Source organism: Colias philodice, chromosome 22, assembly GCF_061535455.1.
Source record: "Colias philodice isolate Cphi_HAF_F1 chromosome 22, ilColPhil1 Martin Lab GWU primary, whole genome shotgun sequence".
NCBI lineage: Eukaryota > Metazoa > Arthropoda > Insecta > Lepidoptera > Pieridae > Colias > Colias philodice.
The window spans coordinates 311,497-337,741 of NC_143107.1; the positions used below are offsets into that span (position 1 = coordinate 311,497).

At 31.2% G+C, this 26,245-nt stretch overlaps 1 protein-coding gene and 4 non-coding genes across 6 annotated transcripts in view; 2 read left to right on the top strand and 3 right to left on the bottom strand.

Annotated features, from left to right (window-relative positions):
- Positions 1–415: 415 nt before the first annotated feature.
- Positions 416–534, bottom strand: LOC149478205 (5S ribosomal RNA). Its single transcript, XR_016317463.1, has one exon. It is a non-coding gene; the product is annotated as a 5S ribosomal RNA (ribosomal RNA).
- Positions 535–3,931: 3,397 nt separating this feature from the next.
- LOC149478206 (5S ribosomal RNA) lies at positions 3,932–4,050 on the top strand. Its single transcript, XR_016317465.1, has one exon. It is a non-coding gene; the product is annotated as a 5S ribosomal RNA (ribosomal RNA).
- Positions 4,051–9,250: 5,200 nt separating this feature from the next.
- On the bottom strand, positions 9,251–9,324 carry TRNAN-GUU (transfer RNA asparagine (anticodon GUU)). Its single transcript has one exon. It is a non-coding gene; the product is annotated as a tRNA-Asn (tRNA).
- Positions 9,325–11,951: 2,627 nt separating this feature from the next.
- Positions 11,952–26,245, top strand: part of LOC149478208 (uncharacterized) — a 30,735-nt gene continuing 16,441 nt past the window's right edge. For both annotated transcript variants that reach the window (XM_089709464.1, XM_089709465.1), the window contains exon 1: positions 11,952–12,152. The gene's annotated coding sequence lies outside the window, so the exon portion shown is untranslated. The remainder of the gene's footprint in view (positions 12,153–26,245) is intronic.
- On the bottom strand, positions 25,903–25,974 carry TRNAE-CUC (transfer RNA glutamic acid (anticodon CUC)). The gene has a single exon. It is a non-coding gene; the product is annotated as a tRNA-Glu (tRNA).

The following is a 26,245-nucleotide window of genomic DNA, read 5'->3' on the forward strand; positions in this document are numbered from 1 at the left end:
GAAAAAACACTATTTTTAACGTTCATGATATTTTTGATGTCATTTTTGTTATTTAAACTAGTTAAAAAACAGTTTAAAAAAGTTCTGTCTTGGACGTCCGTGTGTCTGTATGTGCGGATCCTTTTTCTTGTTAACACGATAGCGACCGAAATACTTTACTAATCGAGTCTTTTTTTTTCTCTTACGCTTGAGTATGCTCAGGAATAGAACCCTTTCATTTTTCAGGGTCTGATTCGATGTGGTTTAATTGTTATTAAATAAACAAAAATAATAATTAATAAATATTTATTAAAAAAAAATTATGAGGCGTGCACTTTTGGATTTTCCAAATTATTTAAGTTTAAGATTAATTTAAAATTCAACTATAGTATAATAATATTATGTACGGTATAAGTGTGAATAAAATGATGCAAAAAGCCAACATCACGCGGTGTTCCCAGGCGGTCACCCATCCAAGTACTGACCGCGCCCGACGTTGCTTAACTTCGGTGATCGGACGAGAACCGGTATATTCAACGTGGTATGGACGTTGGCAACAGTTAAATCGAAATTAACAAACGGTTTATAAAATACTTATTAGGAATAACTTCTTATTTTACACAAACAAAATATAACCAGCTAGAAATTGGTCATCGTTATTTTAACTAGGTACAATAAATGAAACGTGGAACTACTTTACTTTGAAATTTGTTAGAATTAAAATATTAAATTGACTTTTCATTGAATTCAATAATAGTATTTCTTATTAAAAATAATTTATCAAAAACAGATATGCTCCATTGCATCTTTTTCGTTCTCCTCGTATGAACCTTCCTTATGTTTTAACAAAAACGCGTCAAAGACTTGTAACTTGAAGGCATAGAATTAAATACCACAGGACTATATCGATATAGTCTTGGAAATTTAAAAACTTAGTAAATGAGCGTTTTCAAAAAAAAGTGTACCCCTCACTTTCGGCCTGTCCCCTGTGTTTCAAGTCGAATAACAAGTAAAATTTATATGATGGCTAATTATTTTAATGCTTGAAAAGTATTAAATACATCATAATTTGATAAATGCAAACAATTAATTCACGGAAACATTGCGTACTATTTTTTAAATAATCATTTTTAAAACTAAAGTGTCAGTTTTTGGCGTGTCCCCATCCAAGTTCTTCGATGTTAGAGAAGCGATTCTAAAAAGTTTTATACCAAGGTACCATAAGTTTTAGTGTCGTCTAAAAGTACATTTATTTGCGAATCGTCGCATGTAGTTCATAATTAAGGCCTTATAATCGTTTAAAAGCAATTTGATTTCCAAAAATATCTTAAAAAGTGGTACCGACCGGACATGTCGGGTTTATCACGGCTAATAATGCCACTTACAAATTTTAGATTACTATTTGAATTTTATAAATGGCAAAATTATCGTTTACTTTCACCGTCCGCCAATTTAAAAAAGCTTATTTTCAAATACAGTTCGAGTAAAACAGACGTGTTTTGTGAGTGCAACGGCCGTTGCAATTTCTACTGTCTGGTTTGAGACATATTATTACTTGATACAGGTAAGTAAACATCGTTTAAATATTTTCAGAAGATGAGCAATATATTCATTAACCGTTATTTACATTTGATAATCAGTATAGGCACATTTTTTCGTCAGAATATAATTTTGACTAAAAACTGAAAAGAAAACGTCACGTCAGTTTTGCAACATTTTGCTTCGTGACCTATAGGCTGACAAGAAAAGTCGCAAAACTGCAGCATAAAGCCAAGTCTAGATTGTCATTGTAATATTCTTCATAATTTTTATAATTTTTTCATATTTTTAGGTTTCACTAATCTCGGGACCAAAAAGGACATGTATAATTTGCAAAAAATGGTATTGCAATGAATGCGTTGGTCAGCAGGTATACCCTGAATACATAATATGTGATACATGTATGGAAAGTTAAAAGGTGTAGGTAGTGTAACTCTGAGTTTTACCCTAAAATTGATACTGTGTCAAACTGTGTCTTGGTGTATTTTTTTTATGAGACTAAAATAAAATTTTTGTAAACGTATTCTCGGTTTTATTTTAACCATGTTAATTGGATTCAACATAAACCTAGCCTTATAAAAAATGGTCTATCGGTTTTGCGACAGTCCCCCGTTTTGCGACAAGAAAAATTTTAGTTTTTACATTTTTTTATTATAAGGGACACAAATAATTTGATTTCAATATTGAAAATGGTTTAACTGTTCCGAAATAAAATAATCACTTTGCCGATTTTAATCGAAATGTATTAAGTATCGTAAAAGTAACGGCTACTTTGGCATCAGCTGTGGCAAAACAGAACGGAATTTTAATTATTTGTTGACTTCAATTTTCTATTTTTTAAATAATGTATGTTATAATCTTCGTAACACAATCAAAATATTTTGCGTCTTTCTTCGTAGTTAATAGTAATTATATGAGCATTGATGACTGTCGCAAAACTGACACTTTTTTTCACAGTCCCAATTTATTTTGATGATTTCTCGTAAAACAAATTAATCTGCAAGCAATTAAATATAATTTCACTTACTATGATGTATATTTAAAATTTCTAAATCAAAATTTTATTAAAAATGTAACATTTAAAATTTATCCATAAATTCAGCCATGGTATGGTATGGATATTTCTTAGCAGCGCCATCTTTTATCGAATAGAATTACCATGATTTTTTAAATATTTTCTTGCTTTTCCTTTAGTACCTTGCATAAATTATAGATGGCGCTGAAATATATTTTATTACAATACTGTAGTAAATTTAATTAAAGCGCCATCTATGTTAGATGGCGCTTTAATTCAATTTACTACAGCGCCATCTCTGATACTTTTGTTATAACTACTGTGTTATTTATTATCTTACATATATCATAGATGGCGTTGAAATATATTTAATTACAATACAAGATAACATAGATGGCGCTTTAATCAAATTAAATACAGCGCCATCTCTGATACTTTTGCTATAACTACTGTATTATTTATTATCTTACATAAATCATAGATGGCGCTGAAATATATTTTAATACAGTGATAGATTATAACAGTTTACAACCTATTCTATGACCTACGGAATATAATTTAAAAAAGAAATCGATCCTTATCCGATTATTTCATTATAATATTATTAATTATAGAACTTTATAATATTAAAGTAAAGTTATTGTTTACAATATTAAATAGTGAATGGATATGAATGTGATTTTTGTGTCAATTTCACGCAAATTGAATAAAATTTGCTATGCAGATTGATTGGAATGAAATAACCATTGGCCGTAAATAGATAACACGTTCCGTTCTAAATTTCTGATACAATGTTTATTTTATAATTAATTATTATGTAATATTATGCTCATCTATCTATACTTTCTATAATAATATTATAAGGCTGAAGAGTGTGTTTGAACTACTGGTCCGATTTGAAAAAAATAGCCCATTTATCGAGGCTGCTATAGGCTATAGCACAGATTAGAGAATAGTTAGGCTATAGGCAGTAGGCTATATAATATCATCGGACCAACAGGAGCGGAGCCACGCGGGTGAAACCGCGGGGCGCAGCTAGTATTGGATAATAACATAGAGATCTAGTTTCTTTGATTTCTTTAGTTTCTTTGTTCTGTGGATAATAATATGAAGTAGTGTCACAATTTAGATACTAAGTAGTAAGTAGTGTATAACAATAGTGTTTTAAGTGTACATATAGATGTAATAAGAGTTAAAACTTAAAAATTTATAAATACCTATAGGATTTTATTTTTTTTTACTTTTTCACGTAAAAATAGTGATGTTAAAAATTGTAAAATAATATTTCAAAGATTTTGAATTTCTGTTATGAATATTTTAACCGTTTATTACATTATTGTATTGAAATTACAATTGCATTATTTCGCTAATAAGTTTAGTAATTTCATAACGTCTGTCGCCAACGTCCATACCACGTTGAATACACCGGTTCTCGTCCGATCACCGAAGTTAAGCAACGTCGGGCGCGGTCAGTACTTGGATGGGTGACCGCCTGGGAACACCGCGTGATGTTGGCTTTTTGCATGTCAACACACTTTTTATACATTAAAATTGATTTTAGGTACAGAACCATAAATCTAACCTATTATTAATATGAGCAGCGTCATGGTGGTTATGAATAGTTTTCACATGACGAAAGATAACAACTATGCTAGTCACAGTCTATCCTTGACATGTAAATAGAGCATCTCTAAATGGCTGCTGTGTGCTAACTGTACCGTGGGAATTGCATGTGCAACGTTCGATTAATTATATATTTATATCCTCGTAAGCCCCAATGACCTTATTTAATGACAAGAATATAATATATCGGCCTAAATTAATTTATAAGATTATGAAGTCGCTGCCTAACGAAGTATAAGTAGGTATAACAGCAATACACAATATCGAATTTTAATTTATTTTGTTCATTAATTTTAGACTACAGGCCCATGTTGAAAAAATTATGGGTCATTTGAACCACCAGGGACCTATCTAGAACGATTTACGAGCATAAAATAATAAGATTCAGCACTATGCCGTCACTTGTAAGCTGTCCACCTGGGTGCAGATGAGAATTCGAAAGTACAGGTAGAGATTTTTTTCCCCTTGTCTCCATAATTTTTGTACGGCGTTGCGGTATAATGGATTAAAAGCAGTATAGAAATAGTATGACTGTAGGTATGACACAGATGCCGTATAAAATCAAATGACCAAATTTACCCCGGCAATGGTCGGAAAATAAAAATAAATTCTGACTTTGTGGACCACCATTTTTGTACGGCATCTGTGTCATACTATTTCTATACTGCTTTTAATCCATTATACCGCAACGCCGTACAAAAATCATGGAGACAAGGGGAAAAAATCTCTACCTGTACTTTCGAATTCTCATCTGCACTCAGTTGGACAGCTTACAAGTGACTGTATAGTGCTGAATCTTATTATTTTACTATCTTCTATCGTTCTAGATAGGTCACCTGGTGGTTCAAATGACCCATAATTTTTTCAATGTAGTCTATTACTTTTTGATCAAACAATTCCTCAAATTGAAATGTGTGTTAATTATTTGATTTTTTATCAAGTAAAACTTTATGTGTAGGCATTGAGTTACTATGTACTACTTGGTACATGTAGTAACCTGTGGTAGTAACTCAATGTGTGTAGGTTATTTTTTCATACGTTTATTTTATTTTATCTAGGGAGACCGACGCATAAAATAGGTCAAAAGTTCATAAGGGACTAGTCCAGACGACAAATTTTACATTTATATTCGTCATGAGGTTTAATAAAAAGTCATATATGGAAATCCATGTATTATTATAATAATTTAGCGATTTATACGCAACACAGCAAACAATCTTCTTTACAATCTTTATGGTTAGTAAACTCATCAAAAACTCAAAAAGTTCTGCAAGAATACAGCTTAAATTTTAACAAATATTGAACAAATGTTAATATTGAGGAAATAAATTAATCCTAACAAAAGGTAAAAGGAATTCGAACCAATTTGCCGAAACTCAATACCAAAATATACTTACCGTATTTCAACCAACTTTTGTACTCAATTTCAACCAAAGAGGTTTAACTTAGTACAATTTTCACGTGTTATAGAAACTTAATTAATAATTTATTATGATAAGCAACAACCTCCAAAGCCTTACGCAAGCTTAGGTCATTAACTCGATCACTACGTAACAGTTCATACACCTGGCAATGCCTTAGAAGCATCAAGCAATTTCACTTCGACCTTGTCTATTATAAATGCATTTGATAGCTTTTTCATATTCATAGTCATTTTAAATAGCTTTGCCCGTGGCTTTCTGCGTAGACGATTATACACACGTGCTAACGATTCTTTTCAAGTAGATAATATGTATTATATGTTTTTTTAAATTTCAGATTTTGAGCTGAGTAATTTGAAGATTTCAGGTATTCATATCTGTAGACTGTTTGCCAATTACTTTACATAATTATAAATATTAATTACATATTTGTTAAGTACTAATATCACAGACTAATAATAATATACTACGTATACAACTAAATGTCCAGCAAGTTCGTATATTTAGCTCTTTTAAAAAAATAGTATGACTTGTATTTTCTATATTATATTATCTGTGATATGACTGACTAGTATTTACCACTTTTGTCTTAGTGATAGTGAATTAGTGATTAGCTAAACATGGTTACAATTGTAATTTATAATAAAGAAATGATTTTCAAAAACTATACTGTGTGAATGTTTGTCAGTTTGAATATAAGGTTTGAATGGGTCAGTCATATCAGTCAGTGACCTTCAATCCGTGTATGTAATTAGTAAATTTACACGGATTGAATATATTTTTCTGAAGTGTAATACGTAATAAAGTGTAATAATAAATCGTAAGGAGCCACAAAGTCTGCTTTAACTAAAACAAGTACTTACTCATTTTATTACATAAGTCATTTCTCTTGAAAGAATGTGGCAGCTGATAGGCTTTCATAGCCGCTGGCGATCTGCTCGTGACGAAACACTTGCTAAGAGCAACTGGTTTGACTACTTTCTGACCGTTTTTGGGGTTTTCGTGTAACATAATAGAAGGGTTTTGTAGGATGTTGGAGTTTTATGAGCGAAGCGAATGTCAGCACATATTACTGAATAGCTAATAAGCTGCTTGATGGTTTGAAATCGTTAAAATATACGGGTTGAAAACAATTCAATTTTTGTCGCTTATATTTCCAATATTTCTTATACTAAACATTAAATTATTTAGATACATTTATTGCCATGTATATGATGTAGGTATACAGGTTGTCCCAAGAAGTATGGATGAACTGAAGCCAGGAGGTAGACGACCTAGAGGGCTATCCGAATCACCCCCATGTGTGCTAAGTTTGCTATCATTACATTTTCCTAGCCCTTACCTACCGATTTATAAAGTTGCAAAGTGTAGGTCATGGTAAGATAATCCTGAATTTCAATGTAAGGATACAATATTATATCATGTGTACAGTTTTTATCATGTTATTGCGATATATTACAAGTACATTTATACAGAAAAAAATATAAAGACGTCAATCATTAGCACACATGTTATAAAAAGACATATTTATAGCACCGTTGATACAGCGAAAGCATGGAAAGTTCAAACAGAAAAACCGATAAATAATATATAAGTATAAATAATATATGCTAATCATTACACTGATGTTGCGTAAGAAGAAAGCCGGACGCGCGGGTTTGCCTACTTAGTGTATTAGCAAGCGCGGAAGGTATGCACATGGGAAATTAGAGATTGTTATTATTAACACGGTAGCTTGTATTGTAGACTAGATTATGTATGTGTATGTGTGTTTTTTTATTTACAGGTAATTCGCCTCGGCTCCGTCTGGATTAGAACAGTATGAAAATATAAAAATATGCTACGCAGGAATTTTACAGGGACTGGTGATTTTTTTTAACAATTCATTTATTACATAACTTATTCATATGATACATTAATTATTAAACAATTATTAAATAGCAAGTTCATACTTTATAAAATTTGTGAAATTAAACAATGTTTTTTATTCAATACCTTTTAAAGTCTCCTAAATCCTATCCTATCCCTTTAATATTATAAATATTTAGCATTCATTCATATAGAAGGTAACTTTGATTAACACATAGGATACGCTTAATCCCGGAAATCCCACGGGAACGGGAACTATGCGGGTTTTTCTTTCAAAACGTGGGTGAAGACGAGACCGGAAAGCTAGTATGTTTATAAAATATATTTCATATATGTTACAAATCCTAAGGATTTTAAAAAGTATTTTTAAGAAAAAACAACTAAAATTTGTAATCGACTTCTGCCCGCGACTGTCCACGACATTCTTGTTAAAAGGACTAATGCGACGTCAAAGCATTGCGGTAACATTTCAACAGTTTCGTATATCGGCTACATACCAGACGGACATTCATATTTTACATTACTATGAATGTTTGCAAGTCAAGTAAAAATTCTAATAATATAAAAAAAAATACATTTTTCCTAAGTGTGTTGTCATAAATCATAATACATATCTAGAATTTTACTTGTAAATGTGAATGAAGAAGATTGATTTATGTTAAATCAAGATCATATAAATAATTCAAATGAGAAGATAAATGATTTGAGTTATTTATATAAATTTATTCATTCTATGCAAAATTTCGCCGCCGCACCTTTGAAGTTTATTATTATAGGTTATTTATTTTAACTTTTCACTTTCAAGATATATGTATTGAAAGTGTTTTTTTTTTAATAATTAACCTACTACTACTTTTATTTAGATTTTGTTAATATTTAAGATTATAACTTAATGGAAAACGAAAACTAATTCTGCCTTTGACTTTTTTTTATACTGAGAGTAAGTATTATTTATTTATTTCATTATTTTAACACTAGCTGTGCCCCGCGGTTTTAACCGCATTGATCCGCTCCTATAGGTCTTAGCGTGATGATAAATAGCCTATACTTATAGCCTTCCTCGATAAATTGGTTATCTAACACAGAAATATTTTTTTCAAATCGGACCAGTAATTCTTGAGATTAGCGCGTTCAAACAAACACACTCTTCAGCTTAATATTATTAGTATAGATTATCAATATTTGCAATAAAATTACCTCACCAATATCTTCCATAACATCGTGAGAACCAACTTATTACTCTGCTCTTCAGATTGCGTTTCACAAATCGCCGTGTATCGAGAAATGGACCGATAAATTGTATATTTATAATGTATATTGTATATAGCATTACTTGTGTTGCGTGTTGGATGACATTTTACGAACGTAAATCGGAACAATACTCTGTGTGCAATATTATTGGTAAATTGTAACAATAATGTTAGTAGAACAACAACAAAACACATACAATATTCACATAATATATTATGCTTTTCATTGGAAGCATTATTTTAAATAATTCAGAACTTTTTTCATGATCATAACCTAAATTTCTCTATACCTAATATCTTCATCAATTGTACTTCAATTTAAATTTATTTGGAAGAATTAGAGGTTTTTTTAAATATTCTATTCTCATTAATGTGTAAAACAATGAAAGTCAAATATTTTCATAATCATTCAATTCATAATCATAGGTAGGAACCTACTGCAGTCTCTTTGGAGCTTGTTTTTAAATAATTAGCATATGTGTACTACTTAACCAATGTATTGTCACAGATAAAATAACTCTTAATACTATACTGTTAAAGGTTAAAAAAGAATCCGCCCCCGGGTGGGCTCGAACCACCAACCTTTCGGTTAACAGCCGAACGCGCTAGCCGATTGCGCCACGGAGGCTATACTGACCCATTTAATTTTACAAAACATACTGTATATGAAATAAAATTAAATATTTCATTGTTAAACAGACTAAAGAATTGTTCAGTAAATTATGTAATAATGTAACATTACAATAACAAAAGTCTGTTACAAGATGTTTTTCGAAGTAGCTATGCAACTGCTTGAAACACATAAAAATTAAAATGAATTAACAGTTAACATTTTATATTTACTTATATATTTTTATTTTAAAGTCTACATACTTAGAAGTCCATAATGAATAATGTTTATAAAATCAAATACTTCCGAAAATTTCACAGGTCGTGTAAAAGGATACATCAACACGGTAACTCTGAGTTCAAAGCACTTCTAGAAGAAGTCTATTTGACTAAATATATTTTGCATAGACTTTTTGAAACATGTTACCTTTTATTAAGAATTTATAAAGAAAGTTAATTCATGATCAACGATTTGACCGCATATAATAAATTGTAGATGCCGAATTTCATCAAGATTGATTTAGTGGTTTAGCCGCGAAAGCGGAACAGACAGGATTTTACAATTTTGATATTTTATTATTAGTACAGAATTCACATTGAAATAAAATAGAAAAATAAGTCTCTACTCTCTACCGAAAACAGTACCCTCCTTTTAACAATGATAATTACTTAAATTTTCAAGATATTACGAAATTCTTTGTTATTTTTATTAATTGAAACAAAAATACTAATTAAATGAACTTCATATGTGTAAATGTGTAAATCGATAACTATTTCAAGTTTGTATTAAATGTATGTTTATTTTAATTAAAGTTTTTGGAAAAAGTGTGTTAATATCACAATATAAATTTATATTTAGAAAGTCCTATCAAAAATGAGTGTTATCATTTCCGATAATAATTTATCAGATATTTTTAATTGTTATTGGAATTTTAATTAAATTTTTATACTCATCCTTTTTATTTTGTCTAAAATAGTGTTCTACTTATTTATTTTTTTGTAAGTTGTAACACTATTTTTTGTTCATTTCATCGTGTGTTATGAGTATTATATTTATGGTCGCAATTAATTTTATTTTGATTGATTATTGTTAATTTTCACTTTTGGTTGTACGGAGGTTTTACTTGCGAGGCCCGTACGAACCATATTGAAATTTTGACTGTCTATTTTCTTTGTGAACAGCTCTACAATTACTATCTACTAGCTTTCCGCCCGCGGCTTCGCCCGCGTTTTCAAAGGAAAACCCGCATAGTTCCCGTTCCCGTGGGATTTCCGGGATAAAACCTACCCTATGTGTTAATCCAAGTTACCTTCTATATGTGTGCTAAATTTCATTGTAATCGGTTCAGTAGTATTTGCGTGAAAGAGTAACAAACATCCATACATCCATATACTTACAAACTTTCGCAATTATAATATTAGTAGGATTAGTAGGACTAATCAACAGAAAAACAATTTTTATGGCTTTATTCTTATATGAAATAAAAATTCAACATAAATTCACGATTATAATATAAACCTACTCATACACTTTTTGGAACGAAACAAAGCAAAATTTGTATTTATGACTAGCCGCTTGTCCCAGCTTCGTCTGTATTGACCTGAAAATAACATAGCGTATGTTATTTATAAAATATAGCTTATGTTTTTATGAAAATGACAGGTATATAATAAGATCAGGTAAATGTGGAGCAAGCTTCAAATTTGAATAGGATGCAAATTGGTAGAGAATAATTTACTTATATCGTTAGATATTTATTTAAATAAAAAGCCAAACATTTCCTATTTATTCGTATAGTTTTATATACTTACGGTATAAACTATTTTTAGCATTGCAAAAGGAGGGAAGCGTTGCGACAGTCAGCGGCAAACAGCAATCATTATAAAAAAAATTACCTAGTGCCTTTTTAAGACGTAGCTGTACCTACCTAGATATAAGATATCTAAGTTCTAGTCATTTTTTTATTGATCCTTGTTATTTAAACGATTTTTTTATAAATTAAACTCTGTCTGTTTGTCTATCTCTTCTTCACGCCTCAACCATTGAACCAATTTAGATGGTACAGAGATATAGAATAATTACATAGGATAGTTTTTATCCCGGTAATCCCTTGAGCGGAAAGTTAGTATTTATTGCAGTAACGTTGAAATTAATTTTAATATAATCAAAACATAACCTCTTTCTATACCTAGTGATTTAATTGAGTCAAAATATAACTTACAAACTTCAAAGCGATATTTTTTATACAAAAGAAAGGTTTAAAACGGAAGTTCGACAGCGGTAACAAGTTTTTGTAGAGACTTTTTTAATTTCCTCCTAAAAAAGGGCCGTGAGAAATGTCGATTAGAATCTTATAGATAGGAATGATTCGACAGTGTGTGTAATTTTGTATTAGGGATTATAAAATATGTTTAAATCGTCTTTCCATTCTCTCAATTCTTAAACAAATCTGTAAAAAAAATGCATAACATATTTGTATCAATCATTTTTTTTGCCTTTTTTAACTTGAAGATTGTAAAGTTAAAAAGTAACTTATTACTTAAATACATAAGAAATTCAAAGATCAAACCCACTATGATACAATATTATACGTTTCTAAGACGTACCATTTCCCCACGTCCTACCATCACCACTCGTGGTAGCACCACTCTGCACTCACCACTCTCAGACACAAGACAGTCGCCTCCACACAGCCGTGACAAACAGACGCTTTATATATATATATAGTTGTGAACCATTTTTGTTGTGCAAAAAATGTGATTCCAACGACATTCAAGGGATTTTCATGTATTTTGGATATTGTTTTTTTGTGAACTCACTGTGTTGTTTTTGTGAAATATTTTAAGGTATGTATTTTTCATTTTTATTATTATATTGGAATAAATAACAAAAAACACCGAACCTGAAAGAAATTAAGGTACTTTCAGACTTGATGACACGCATATTATTACCTACCTAAGCATTAAATTTATATTATTACAGGTATATTCTTTCAATATCTACTAATTTTATTCCTATGAATTTGTATGTTTTAATTAATATGTAATAGACATATTTAAGTTTATGTAATATAATTATTGAAATATTTTTTAAGATTATAAAATACTTGTAAATGAAGCAAGCTTTTTGACTCTCGCGATGCCGGCGAAGCTTAGAGCATACTGAAAGCTCGTGTAGCACTTTTACTTTTATTACTTATGCAAAATATGTATAAATTTTATACTTCAAATTATGTTAATTATCACATCAGATGAATTTAATTAAACTTGCACTTTCCTACTTTTCAAAACCTTTTCTCCAAAACAACTTTAGGATTTAGTATTTATTTATTTTTTATATTAGGTCATTGAAAAATATTTATAAATATTATTTTATAGAGGAAATTCAAAAATATTGTTTAAACAAATTATTGTATTCGACTATTCGCTATAACACGCGATATTACAAACATATTAATGAAAATACATTCAGAAAGTTACATTTTAATTAAAATGCTTCCTTTAGTGACAAAATTAATACGTAAAAATGTATGCGTGACTTATACATTTCATTACTTAGCTTAGTAGAAATTACTGCCGCGTTTCGGTATAATTATAAATATCCGATGTTTTTACATATTAATATTATTGATATGTGAAATTCTAAGTCAATCGATAAATCATTATATTTATAATTTATGATATGCTAATTTGAATGAATACTTTCATAAGATTAAAATAAATCTAACTAATAAGTTTCTATGAATGGATATGAGATTGTAGTTATGTTTTACGCTTTTTATGTAAAAACTTTCGAGCCGCAATTAAGTATGCAGAAAGGTTATTTAAATTATTCTGCAAAAAGAAAGGCATACTTTTTATATTTTGTGTTTTTACCTTTTGTTCCAAAATACGTTTACTTTTTTTATAAATTTGTAGTCCATTACTTTCATATATAAATATATTTTATAGTATAAAAACGAATATCTAGGTATGTATTGATACATAGATACGATAAAGTGCAAGTAGTAAACATTGTATATTTGAGCTAACATCCGGAACTGCGGATCCGGTTTTGAACATACCTTCACTAGTTTAAACGAACACGTTGAATGCTGTAGAATAAAATTTTATGTTTGAATGTTAAACTATATTCTGTGCTAGTATTTCATGAAGAATCTACTGAAAAGATATAGCTCATAAGATATTTAAATACATGATGAATCATGATTCATGAACCTGAAATCTAAATAATATGTAGGTATGCGTTTTTTAGGGTCTAAAGCTTTTTTCTGTAAAAAGCTGAAGTTGCTTATAACTTATAACTAGACATCGGATTATATGCATTTGCATATTTGCATATGCAAATGCATAAATCTCTCTAATTACGGCGTTAGTGCATATTTTAGCCTATTTCCCCAATCGTGCATATTTCGTTAAGTAGCGGGAATTTTTTACTGGTCGACTAACCTTTATTAGCCAATCAGAACGCTCAGCGAGTTAACAAACCCTACTTTAGCATGGTAAAATGGCAAAAAATTACAAAATGGGCTCCATTTTAAGTAAATTTTGAACCAATCAAAATAGGGCTAGATTACCCTTTTGGGGCTAAAAACTTAAAACACGGGTTGAATACCAAAAAAAGGGCTTAGTTTAGCTCGAAATGGTCTAAGGTGGCAACACTAGGATTGCGGGTGACAAACGTCACAAATTTGCGCTCGAAAATTTGGTAAAAATGCTTAATTGTATATTGGCAAAAAAACTATACTTAATTACAAGAAAATTTCACTGTTTTTGTACAATCTATAATTTAAATATATAAAAATAATGAAGGTTTTTTGATTTTGTATTGTGCATATTTTAGGCATATCAGTCGTTTTTAGTGCATATTTCGGCCTTTTTTAGTGCATATTTGCATGCATATTTTGGCATTTTGTTAGTGCATATAATCCGATGTCTACTTATAACATTTTCGATAAAATAAATTCCTTTTAGACACGACATACTTAGAACTAACGAATTCATTTGACAGCAAAATATAAAGCTCTTACAGCATAAAAATATCACAGAAATGAATGAAAATTTCATTACAGTGGACGAGTATCCGAACATCGAGCTTAAACAATTGGCGCGAAGACAAGACATTCATAAGGTCATATACATATCTACTTGTATAGTATTATATTAACTGTGGTATTAGCATTAAAAAAGCAGATATCTTCAATAATGACGTAAAGCATCTCCATCAGCGCGATTTCTATAATTTTCCCACAATCTAGCGATTAGAAAGTCATTTGTCTTATTGATTGTTCAGACAATAATGTCTTCGATCTGCCACGGGGCACTTTCGCTCGTTCAAGGGCGTTAGGCTGCTGTCACACTGGGGAATTAATAATTATAGATGAGATAAATCATTTATAAATAATAGATAAAGATGTGGTACAGACACTGTTTCAAAGCAACCAAAGAAGTGCACTCTGTGTCCTAAGAATTTTGGCGCTCTTTTTTTCTCGAGATAAACGTTTGATTTTGTCACGATAAAAGTGGTTTATCGCAGATAAAACCAAAACTAAAAGTAATTACACAAAATGCTCTGACAAATATCTTGCAAATGTTTTAATATAATTGTTTATGAAAAAAAAATCATAATAAGTATAACCATGTCAAGTAGAAAACGTAAAAGTGTGAAAATTAGAGCTAACTTGGTGATTTTTTTTATCGAGTAAATTTTAATATTTTATGTTTTTGATTAAACAGAATCGTTGAACATATCATCTAGTTTGATATATATTTTATTTTTTAGATTTGGTCTTGCATATTACACGTATCATCTAATAGAAGATTGGTTATTTTGCTTTATGCGCCCCGTTAAGTTACAGTCTATCATAAGTCATAACATTGCATAGGACTGAAAATCAGCAGTTCACAGTTATTTAAAATCTACGATAAACATAATCTTGGCTTTGTGTTTAATAGTTAGTAAGGAAGGGAGATTATTTAAAGACGCAATAAAGTAATGAAATATAGGATAACAGTGTGGGGCTGAAAAGAATGACTATTTGGCATATCAGCATATGCCATTTATTCCTATATTTCATTACTTTATTGCGTCTTTAAATAATCTCCGTTCTTCACTAACTATTGAACACACAAAGCCACGTAATTCTATGTACGAATACATTGATATAACGTCATATAATATTACTAAACAGATATCAAGTGACCGGTGCGGCAAGGGAGAAAGTATCAATGAGCTAACATCATTATAGCACAGATTATACCTTGGTTACGGACACCAAAATGCGTTGCGTCATTCGTGGATATTTTGAAGATTTGGGACGTGCGATCGTAAAGTATATATTTTACGGAATGCTCGTTCTAACCCTCAAGAGCATTCTTTCGTTGATCTTAGTGCTTTCGAAAAGATTCTATGCAATGTTCTTATATTGAACAACACTGAATACGAGTTTTCGTTTACACTATAAGATCTCGAATCAATGCTCTTGCTCTATGTTCGTTTGAAGTAGTAATAAATAGATAATAATACCGTAAGAAGATAATTTTGGGCTGATCGAATAAGTAGGTATTTTAAGTAATACAGCAACAAAAGCTCTTTATTTAATGCAATGTTGAATAATTAGTAGAAATCAAAACGACTTTTTTAAAATATAGGTAAAAGTTTTATTGTTGTTTATCAACATTCACGTATCAATAAAGATAAGCAGTTTAAACAGCAGAAATAATGGTAGTATTATAATAGTAGTTTAGACTTATAAGACCTATTTACAGTAAGCACTTTCATGTCGGTTCTTCTTAGAAACTTCCTTCCCAACCGGCGGTAAATAATTATTGTATAATCCAACGGAAAAGTTAAGAAGCCCAGTCAAATGAATAAATAGTTCTTTTTATTTTCCTTACATGCATTTAGTATGTTTTAATTAAAATAATTATGTATATATGTATTACATTCTCTACATTTCTTTTACTAATTATGAACTCATAGAGATTATTTACCAAGGAATACTAAAAAAGTGTTAATTATAGCAGTAATTTGAATTTTTACTTGTTACAAGAAAGACAAATTTTAATATTTTAATGTTGATTAATTAGATTTCAGAATTATATTTTGAATATAAGGATTCCAAATACCAAATAACAGGAAATGTATTACGTTCCGACGTAAAATTAAAAGCTACTGTAGGTATACAACGTGGAATGGGCGATGTATTACCCAAGTAAGCAAGGAAACAGACAATTCGACAAGAATTTTCAGACATTAAATTGTTTCGCCATTCGAAATAAATAAATGTAAATATATAACGAATAGCTTGCGTGCGATCCGCTCCACGGCGATGTAGTTCACTGGGACGACGTTTCCACTACTGGCTGTTTTCACTGCCATTTTGTTTTTAATTTTATGAAGAAAGAACGAAAAGCGCGGGAATTTTGTGTGTGGCGCGCTTTTTCTGTCTTTAACCTATGACAAGAGGATTGTCAGCTTATTGTCAGTGTCATAATATTATAGCGCTTTTGCAGTGGTTTTGTTTAAAAATTGTTAAAATTAACGAAATGCGTTGATTTTCATAAGTTTTTTGAATTATGCTTTTAATATCTAATGAAATGTTTGAAATTATAATGACAAAATGAACATGAAGAAGATATTGATTTATTTTAAGTATGAAATTACTGCCTCTTATAAAAATTAAACAATACACTTTTAAATATGAAAATCGTATAGTATAAAAACCTAGAGTCTCGTATATAGAAAACAAAAAAATCATATAAATTATAAATACTAAGCACAGAAAAAATATTGAAATACAAACTAACAGTTATGTCTATAAATAGTAAATACACATAAAACTCGTGGTACAATGGAAACGAGTAGAAAATATCGTACATTGCCTTTTCCAACAAATCAACACACTGTCTGCATCTTGCGATAGTTTTTTTTCACTCATTAATTAACAATGTGCAGTGTGCATAGAGGTCCGCGCCACGCCGGCGTGCCGCCGCCGAGAGACCCCGGCGCGCCGCCGCCGCCGCCGGGTCACAGAAAAATTGGCGCCGAGTTCAAATTTTGCGCGCGAACCATCTGTCACGCACGCGTTGTTGTCTACAACACGGCAACGTCGCATCGATATAGTAGACAATGTCTACTATATCGATGCCAGATGTTTTACTCCAAAAGCTAGCCAAAAAACACTCCAATAGATTTATTGATGAGGATGACGACGTCGCTCAAGAGTGTTGGAGATATTTGGCTACGGCTAACCCTTCAGATTTAGGAGATGTAGAGGACAACATTCTTAAGTTCTGGGAACAAAAAAAAGTTGTTTTTTCCTTGGCTTGCCGGATAAGAGCGATCGCTTCTATCTATCTCAGCTACAAGCACGCTAAATGAAAGGGTTTTTTTCTGTAACTGGGCTAGTCTTAACTGCGAAGAGATCGCGTCTAAATCCTGCAAAAGTTAACAAAATTATTTTTATCCATGATAATTATAAACATGATTTGTTACAAATCAGTAACATTCATTGCTATGCAGACGACAGTACGGGGGATGCTCTTTATCCCGGCCGTGCAAACACCTCAAAGGAAAGCCTCAATGAGAGTCGAAACAAACTTATGTCTGAAGTCGAGTCTTCTCTCCAAGAAGTCTCGGATTGGGGCGAACTTAATCTTGTCGAGTTCAATCCCCTAAAGACACAGGTTTGCGCGTTCACCGCTAAAAAGACCCCATTTGTCGTAGAAATTCAAATTCAATTTCAAATTTCATTTATTTACAAGAATGTAGTTACAAAAAAGGTGTTATTACAATGTTAACGCGCTAATACATTCTACCCACTTTCTGGGTGTGCAGAACATCGGTTTAAGAGTACTCCTCTTAGTATATCGCTGAAAATCGGAATCCTTGGAGTTGAAATCTCGAGTGACGTTCAATTCCGCAGTCATTTGGAAGCGAAGGCTAAATTAGCCTCGAAAAAACTTGGTGTGCTCAGTAGATCGAGACAGTACTTCAAGCCGCATATGGAGTACTGTTCTCATCTCTGGGCCGGAGCCCCACAGTATCAACTCCTTCCTCTTGACCGCATCCAACGTCGAGCAGCTCGAATTGTCGATGACCGTAGGCTTTCCGATAGGCTCGATCCACTGTCAGTGCGAAGAGACGTTGCGTCTCTCTGTATACTGTACAGAATCTACTATGGGGAGTGCTCTGAGGAATTGTTCCACCTTTTACCAGCCGCACAGTTCCACCACCGGACCACACGCCGTAAAAATCAGTTCCATCCGCACCATCTGGATGGTTGGCGCTCCACCACTGTCCGCTTCACCCGCAACTTCCTTCCGCGTACGGTGAAACTGTGGAACGATTTGCCACCTGCGGTGTTCCCGAACAACTACGACATTGGGGCCTTCAAGAAAAGAGCTTATTTGTCCATAAAAGGCCGGCAAAGCACCTGTAACACTTCTAGTGTTACAAGTGTTTATGGGCGGTGGTGACCACTTAACATCAGGTGGCCCACCTGCTCCTTTGCTTGCTCTGACATAACATTGCCAATAAAATTATTGGCAATGTTTATAATTATCATGTTCATCACTAAATAGTTAAGCTACTTGATTTTAATAAAAATATTTTTTTTATTAAACTTAAAGAGAGATTTTTCTACTGCCCGCCCACCCCCTAATAACTTTAAAAATAACTAGCCCACGCCGGCGACGCCGCGCCACGCCGGGTGCCGCACCCGGCGCGCCGCCGCTGGGCTTTTGGACTGCGGCGCGGACCTCTAAGTGTGCACTTGGATTATTTTGTATTTGCTGTTTTCTTTGGTTATTGGCACGTGGTTTTAACTCAGTTTAAAAATAAATAAAGCATTTATTGTATGTTAAATAAGTACTTATGTACCTAGTTTTAGAGCTTACTGCTCTACGTAGGTTTATGAATTTGATAGGTTCCACTGATTAGTGATTATTATTAAGTATGAAATTATATTTTTGTCGCGAAGTGACAACTTATAATTTTTAATTTTTATCTCTTCTCAAATTGACGAATATTACCCGCATAGGTATATAAAAAAGTAGAGCCTATTTTCTTTACTTTTCAAGTACCTATTTCAACATTGTTATTTATAAATAACTTATTAACTTAAACATTATGTTATGACTTATGCTACGACTTGTTGTTTATTGTTTTTACTTTTTATTATAATCTCTTAACTCCTTATAACTTAACTTTCTCGGCATTGTATTTTCATAACAATTACATATGTAAATAATATAAAAACCTTGTCCATTACCATGAGTTTTTATTCATAATTCGTTAACAAATAAAACATTTTAGTAAAAGCGTCGTGATTACGAAAGAGTAGTTTTTATAACATCTACTTTCGCTTGAACCGGTTGAAACTCTCTTGATGGAGTATCACCATTACTTAGTTGAAAATGAATTTGCGTTTATTTACAAGAATTGCTTCTATTAATAGATAGTTTATATAGGTATATTATGTGTACCAGTAACAGCTAAATGAACACGAAAGTGAGCAAACCCGCCAGATAGAGTAGGTATACATATATCTGCAAGAGCTTAAAAGACACAAACACACAATATCAATTATCAACTCAACAACATATTGTATTTTTGTTTGTGTGTTGTAATGATATTAAAAGCTCTGAAACAGATTTACTCAATAGATTTGCAAACATTTAAATAATTTAAGCTTCGACATGGCTGAACATCATTTTTTTATAACGCGCGGTAAGTTTTCATCAAAATTAACTTACCATACTTAAAGCTTCTTAAACGCGATCGAAGTCACATGAAAAAGCTAGTAATGACATTATGTAATAATGAATCATGTTGTTTGTATGTCACCTGGCCAAGGTTATAGAATATCTTTATACATGACTCAGAGTCAGAGCCCTTTCACAACCAGGGCCAGGCTAATCTTTTTTGCGTTAGATTTAGCGTATATAGTAGTTTTATGGTTTGATATATATGTATTATAAACATTATTATTTCAAAGCATACTTTTAATAGAGTAAGTACCTAATTACCAAACGGAAAATCAAAATTTATGACTGCGCTTATGACCTTAAAAATAAGAAAAAAATATGTGCCAAATTGCCAATTATTTTTTACAATTCGATAAATTAACAGCTTAGTGCTTGAACAGATACATAATAACAGGAAAATAATTAAATTAATGTTTAATAAAAATTAAAAACCACTTGTACTATAAAAGTAATTTATTAAAAACTGTTGTGTCATATATAATAGTTTCCGTGATTACAAGCAACGCCGCCGGATAAGTGTAGCAACTAGCACTTGTATTCATTATTTTATGAATGTATTAAGTACTTCATGTATGTATAATTGTTTTATTATCATACAAACATAAATACGTAAGATTCTTATATATAGATACAATATTATGTATGCATAATAATTTATACGAGCTTTCGGTAGGAAATTAAATTGATCGATTTTTAAATATTACTATACAGTATGCTATGTATATTCTTAATATTATTTAATTGTAACGTAATAACACACCCCGGACACTCCATACAAAATTATCGTTTTGACAGTCACACTGTAGAGACTGCAAATGTGTGTGTTAACGCTTTATGGTTGGCACATTTGTGACTAGCGTATTAAAAAAAAATTCGCGTTTTTCTGATGAAATACATCCGTAAACAGCACAATATATAACCATTTTCTACGAAAAACGATAATCACAAATCCAAAATAATAAAATTACTTTAAGTCAATTTGATTAATGTTGTCAATCTTCGTTGCGTATCGTCCTTGCAGAAAAATATGGCCCATTTTAATCACGATCGTGCGGGGTGAGGTAAGTGTTTAATTTTGGCGGGAGGCGGAGAGTGTCCGTTCTATAGCGTTTAGCTACTACATATTATGTATTCTGTGGTAATAAACAGATTTATGTAAGTAGATTGTCTTCTTAAATTGGTTATTATTCCGACTGCATGGGATTTATTTATTTATGAAACAAATTTACACACACATTTTTAATACACTTTTATTAGCATTACACGGAAAGGTTTAATGCAAACTTTATTATTAGATATTATTAAGTTTATTTTATGCCAAATACGAATCTAAGGCTCTTAAGTCTTAACCTACAACTTATGACAGGAAGGTACATATCAAAATATCAGATAAAACATATTTTCCTAACTTCCAGGATATAATAATTATAAGTAACAAAAATCTGACATTTTATTTCCCTAATTATAATTAAATGTAAGATTATCTAGTTAAGACGAGTTTCTATTCAGTCGGAAATGAAAAATTGAAGTAATTAAATAAAATTATACTACATAATACATATTAAACTGATTTATAAAGGCTATCTCATTAATGTCACAGGAAATAACAATCTTACAATTAACTTTATCATAAAATATGTAATAAATTATTTGAATCATTAACTGCATACCTTTTAGCTAAACTAAACCACAGATAATATAATACTATACCACAGAATACCTAAAAAGTTCAAAGTAAATGTTTATGAAGATTCGATTTTTTGTTTGATTGTTTGCTACAGTTAATATCAAAATCTAACCGATTGATTTTCAAATATTTTAAACAATCAAAATGATGTTTTTGGTAACTATATGATGCAATTAAGACGTTATATACTGAGCAATTAATTTTATTCATAAAACAATTATAAATTAAAAGTTACATTAGAGACATTACAATGCTCTTGAACTCAAATTGTTGATGTCCTAAAATGGTTGTATGTAGGTTTAATTGTTAAAGCAACCTACGTACCTATTTGTGTAATCCTACATGTCACTTAATTATTATATGAAAGACATTATTTTCTTTTGTATGAGATTATTTTTAAATACACACTTAAACTTATCCTTGTAACTATGTACCTATCTGCGAATGAAAAATCTATAAAAATCGGTCGATAGTTTAACGGCATTCGCACCGTTCAAACATTTGAATAATGCATTTATAAAAACTGCCCAAACTCTACAACACTACATTACAACATTATATACGTATATACGTACCAAATTATCTACTTCGATTTACATATTTTTCAACTTACGTAAAGAGTAAATATCTACTACATATCTTAGTACTAACCTTCAAAAGTACATTGTGAAACCAAAGCCTACTCCACCCTTTAACAAATTAATAATGCCAAATGCCAGACTTGAAGTCAAGTTTATCAGTATAACTATTATCTGTATTAAAGTATACCTAGCTATAGCAAGTTCACCTTGCTCCTACACTTGCCTTTCAAACAACTACTTATCTAACTTTGTATAGTGTTTATTACGTTTTTATGGTTGACTTGAAAAAGGAGGGTCTTACATCGTAGAACATGTATTATTTCAAGTTGACCATCAGAATTAGTAGCCTATAGGAATCTTTTTTGATAAGGGACTCTGTTATAGTAAGTATATTATATTTATTTGCGTAACAAAAACAACATAAACACATTATTAAATAGCCGGGACAACTTGGAATAAAAAAAGAAACATAGGACTGCTGACTCATGAACAATGTGGTTACATTGTAGAGGTGAAAGACCAGACTTTTTCGAAATAATAAGAGTAACTTATAATATAATAAACATAATATTATAAAACAGAGTTAACCTTTATTAATCAGAGCAAAAATTTGAGCAAAAAATTAATAATTAATGGAAATAAGCAAACTTTCGCGTTTCGCCATGACCAATGCAAAATGCTCCAGTATGCAATGCTTTTTACGTTAGTTAGCATAAAATAATTAGTGAAAGCTAGGGCATGCAGAACCGAGTCCGGTTCCAAGTTTCTGAAACCCGGTTCCAAATCGAGCTCAGAACCGGGTAGAACCGGGTTACCCGGTTCTTTTATAATACCTCGGAAAAAAAATACGAAATTAAACAAAAGTAACTGTAAAAGTACCTTATGGGCCTTTTATTTTACGCGGCTTGTGTCTTATTTTATTAAATTAATAAAGAAACAAAATTTCAATACTTCTCTTTATTTATCAGTCTTATAAAAGTACCTTATTATCATAATATCACATATAAACTTAAACCTTATTAATTAACTGCAAACTGTAAAGCAAAAAACCGGCCAAGTGCGAGTCGGACTCGCGCTCCGAGGGCTCCGAACAAACCTATTTTTTATAATGTTGTAACTTTAAAATTTTTCCTTTATCTGCAGTGTTATAAGACGTTACTTTTACCAAATTTAAAGGCTCTGTGTTCATGAGAAGTATCCTGTAGGTTTTGAGTCTCATGCGAATGACTAAATTTGCGAAAATTTTCAGCATTTACGGCTGTATCTTTTGATACGTTGGCTTGTGAGTTTGACTTTTTCACAGCATCAAGGGACAGAAGACTTGAGTATTCGATATAAATTTCAGCTTGATACCAAAAACAAAAATATGACTGGATCATTATATGAAACAGTAAAATCAACAGTTTTTCAAATTTACGACAAATCTAATCAAAATATTTCAGTAGCCTAATTTTTGTCATTTTCGAAGCCTAATTTTTTTTTGAAGTGAAACTTTATCGGGGTTAGAAAAAAATTTAGTGTAACATTTTTTCGTTACGCGTGACAATTTTTCCGTTACGCGCCATCTTTTTCTTATCCCTACCGCACGCGTGATTCGACGTATTTCTGTAAAGTTCCATATAGTAAATAATTTTTTGAAAAATAAGGTCATTAAGAAGTTTCACTTCTTACGTGTGTACACTAGTGCATACACACATTTTTTTTGGTAATACACCCGTAGGAAACTTATAGCATCTAAGGTTAGACAACCAATCAGAGCCACGCTTGAGGCGTGGCACGAAAATTCGCGATGCACGTGAGTCTGACGTTGCCAGATAGAATAAATTTGTTAAAATAATGCAGCAAAATATAAATAATACTTTATATTTTAATATTTTGTTCGGAACCGGGAGAACCGGGTTTCATACAATTCAGACCCGGTTCTCAAGATCTTCAAAAAACCCGGGTTTACCCGGGTTTTTCGGAACCGGGTAAACCCGGGTGCATGCCCTAGTGAAAGCTCATCGAACAGTAATGAAGGTAAAACTGCTGCTGTTTAATTAATTTTGAGTTTATAGGTTCCGAATAATTAAGGTCAAATATAATAATTACAGAGGTAAATGTCGTCCTAAGGTGCTTGGTGGTAAATTTATAAGTAACCAATACAAGTATAGATTTATAAATAGGTAAAATTAAATCTTAATTACTGGGTAGATAACCAGGGAAACACTCGTTTTTACCTACGTCTCAAAAACAACGAAAAAATATACTATAGGATTTGAAAGACTTCCATAGTTAGTTTTGAAAACATCGACTGAAGATAAAAAAAATATCGAAAAGCTGCCAAATTATCAATGTATTATTAGTCCTGAATACATCTTTTACACATAAAATTAACATCTGTTATTTCAAAAGATATAAAAATTCAAGCCTATTCGATCAAATCGATATAATTATTTCTATTTTTCATCATAATATCGATGCTATTCAATAACATCGATTAACATTTGTTTACTTTTCATCTCGTTTTACAAGACAGTAGCCAATAAGGTGCAATCATCTATTACCCAGTATTATCTATAGATAGTGAGACAGGTTGTGTAATGTGTAAAGTCAGCGACCGCCGGTGAAAGTGATATCCAAATATCTTGAGATGGAGAAACTTTCTCATTATATTATTAGCGATGGAAAGCGATTATGGCATTTTTGATTTATTTAAAACCACAGTTTTATCTAATATACTTATATTATAAAACTGAATAATTTGTGTGCATGATTGTGCCTTTGAACGCGCAAATCGCAAGAGCTACTGGACCGATTTCAAAATTTCTTTAAAATGTACGAAAATAATAAGATATGACCTAAAACATGAGCTGCATAATACATATTATGTTACCTAAATAATTAAACTGTAGAGAGATAATCCCACGAGAAATTATCAAAAAACGACCTTGACCCTGAGGTCTCACGACTATTATGCAATTGTTTTTAATATTACCCATTGTACAGATGAAGTGTGTATTGTAACATTTACTGAAAATAAGAACAGATATTCAGTAGAAAATTATTAAATTAGCATTCCGCCCGCAGCTTGGATCATTTTTTTATGATAATCTGCATAATCGGATTCTAACCTATTTTTTGTAGAAAAATCTTCGATCTTAATAATTATAAATGATTGAAAAAGAAAATACGAGCTTGTCCAAAATAATGTTTATTTCAATATAGATCGTTCAAAAATAAATAACTAGGTACCTACATTGTTTACTTCTATAGTCATGTTTAGGTCAAACATAAAACTAAATCTTACTATAAGTACATATACCTAGGTACTTAGTATTCAAGCCAAGTTTTGATTACAAGTGTAAGTGTTGATCTGACATAATATGCACTTGATTTGAATTTCAATTAGGTATATTTAAAACCATGAATCGCTTTAAAATGGGCGTTTTCTGAATGAAAAAACGCATGTATGTAATAATTTTATGCGGATAAATAAAATATTGTAACAAATGAATAAAATGAAATAAGTTATGTATAATACAATTAAAAACATCAACAAAAAAAATAAAAAAGCATTTTCCGATACCGGGAATCGAACCCGAGCCTCCTGGGTGAGAGCCAGGTATCCTAGCCACTAGACCATATCGGATATATCAATGGCGGCAAAATATTGTATCATATAATACACATTATTATTTATTATCCATTTAAGGGCTGATTTTTCAATCGTTGGTTAAAATTTATTCGTCGAATAACGTATTAAACTACCATTTCAAAAATGTATTCTAATTACCTGTATTTGATAGTTTACAGGTGACATTTTAATATTATCGTGTAACACTTTATTGGACGGATAAGTTTTAACCAAGGATTGAAAAATCGGCCCCGTATCGAATTATTAACATATTCGCATTTTTAAA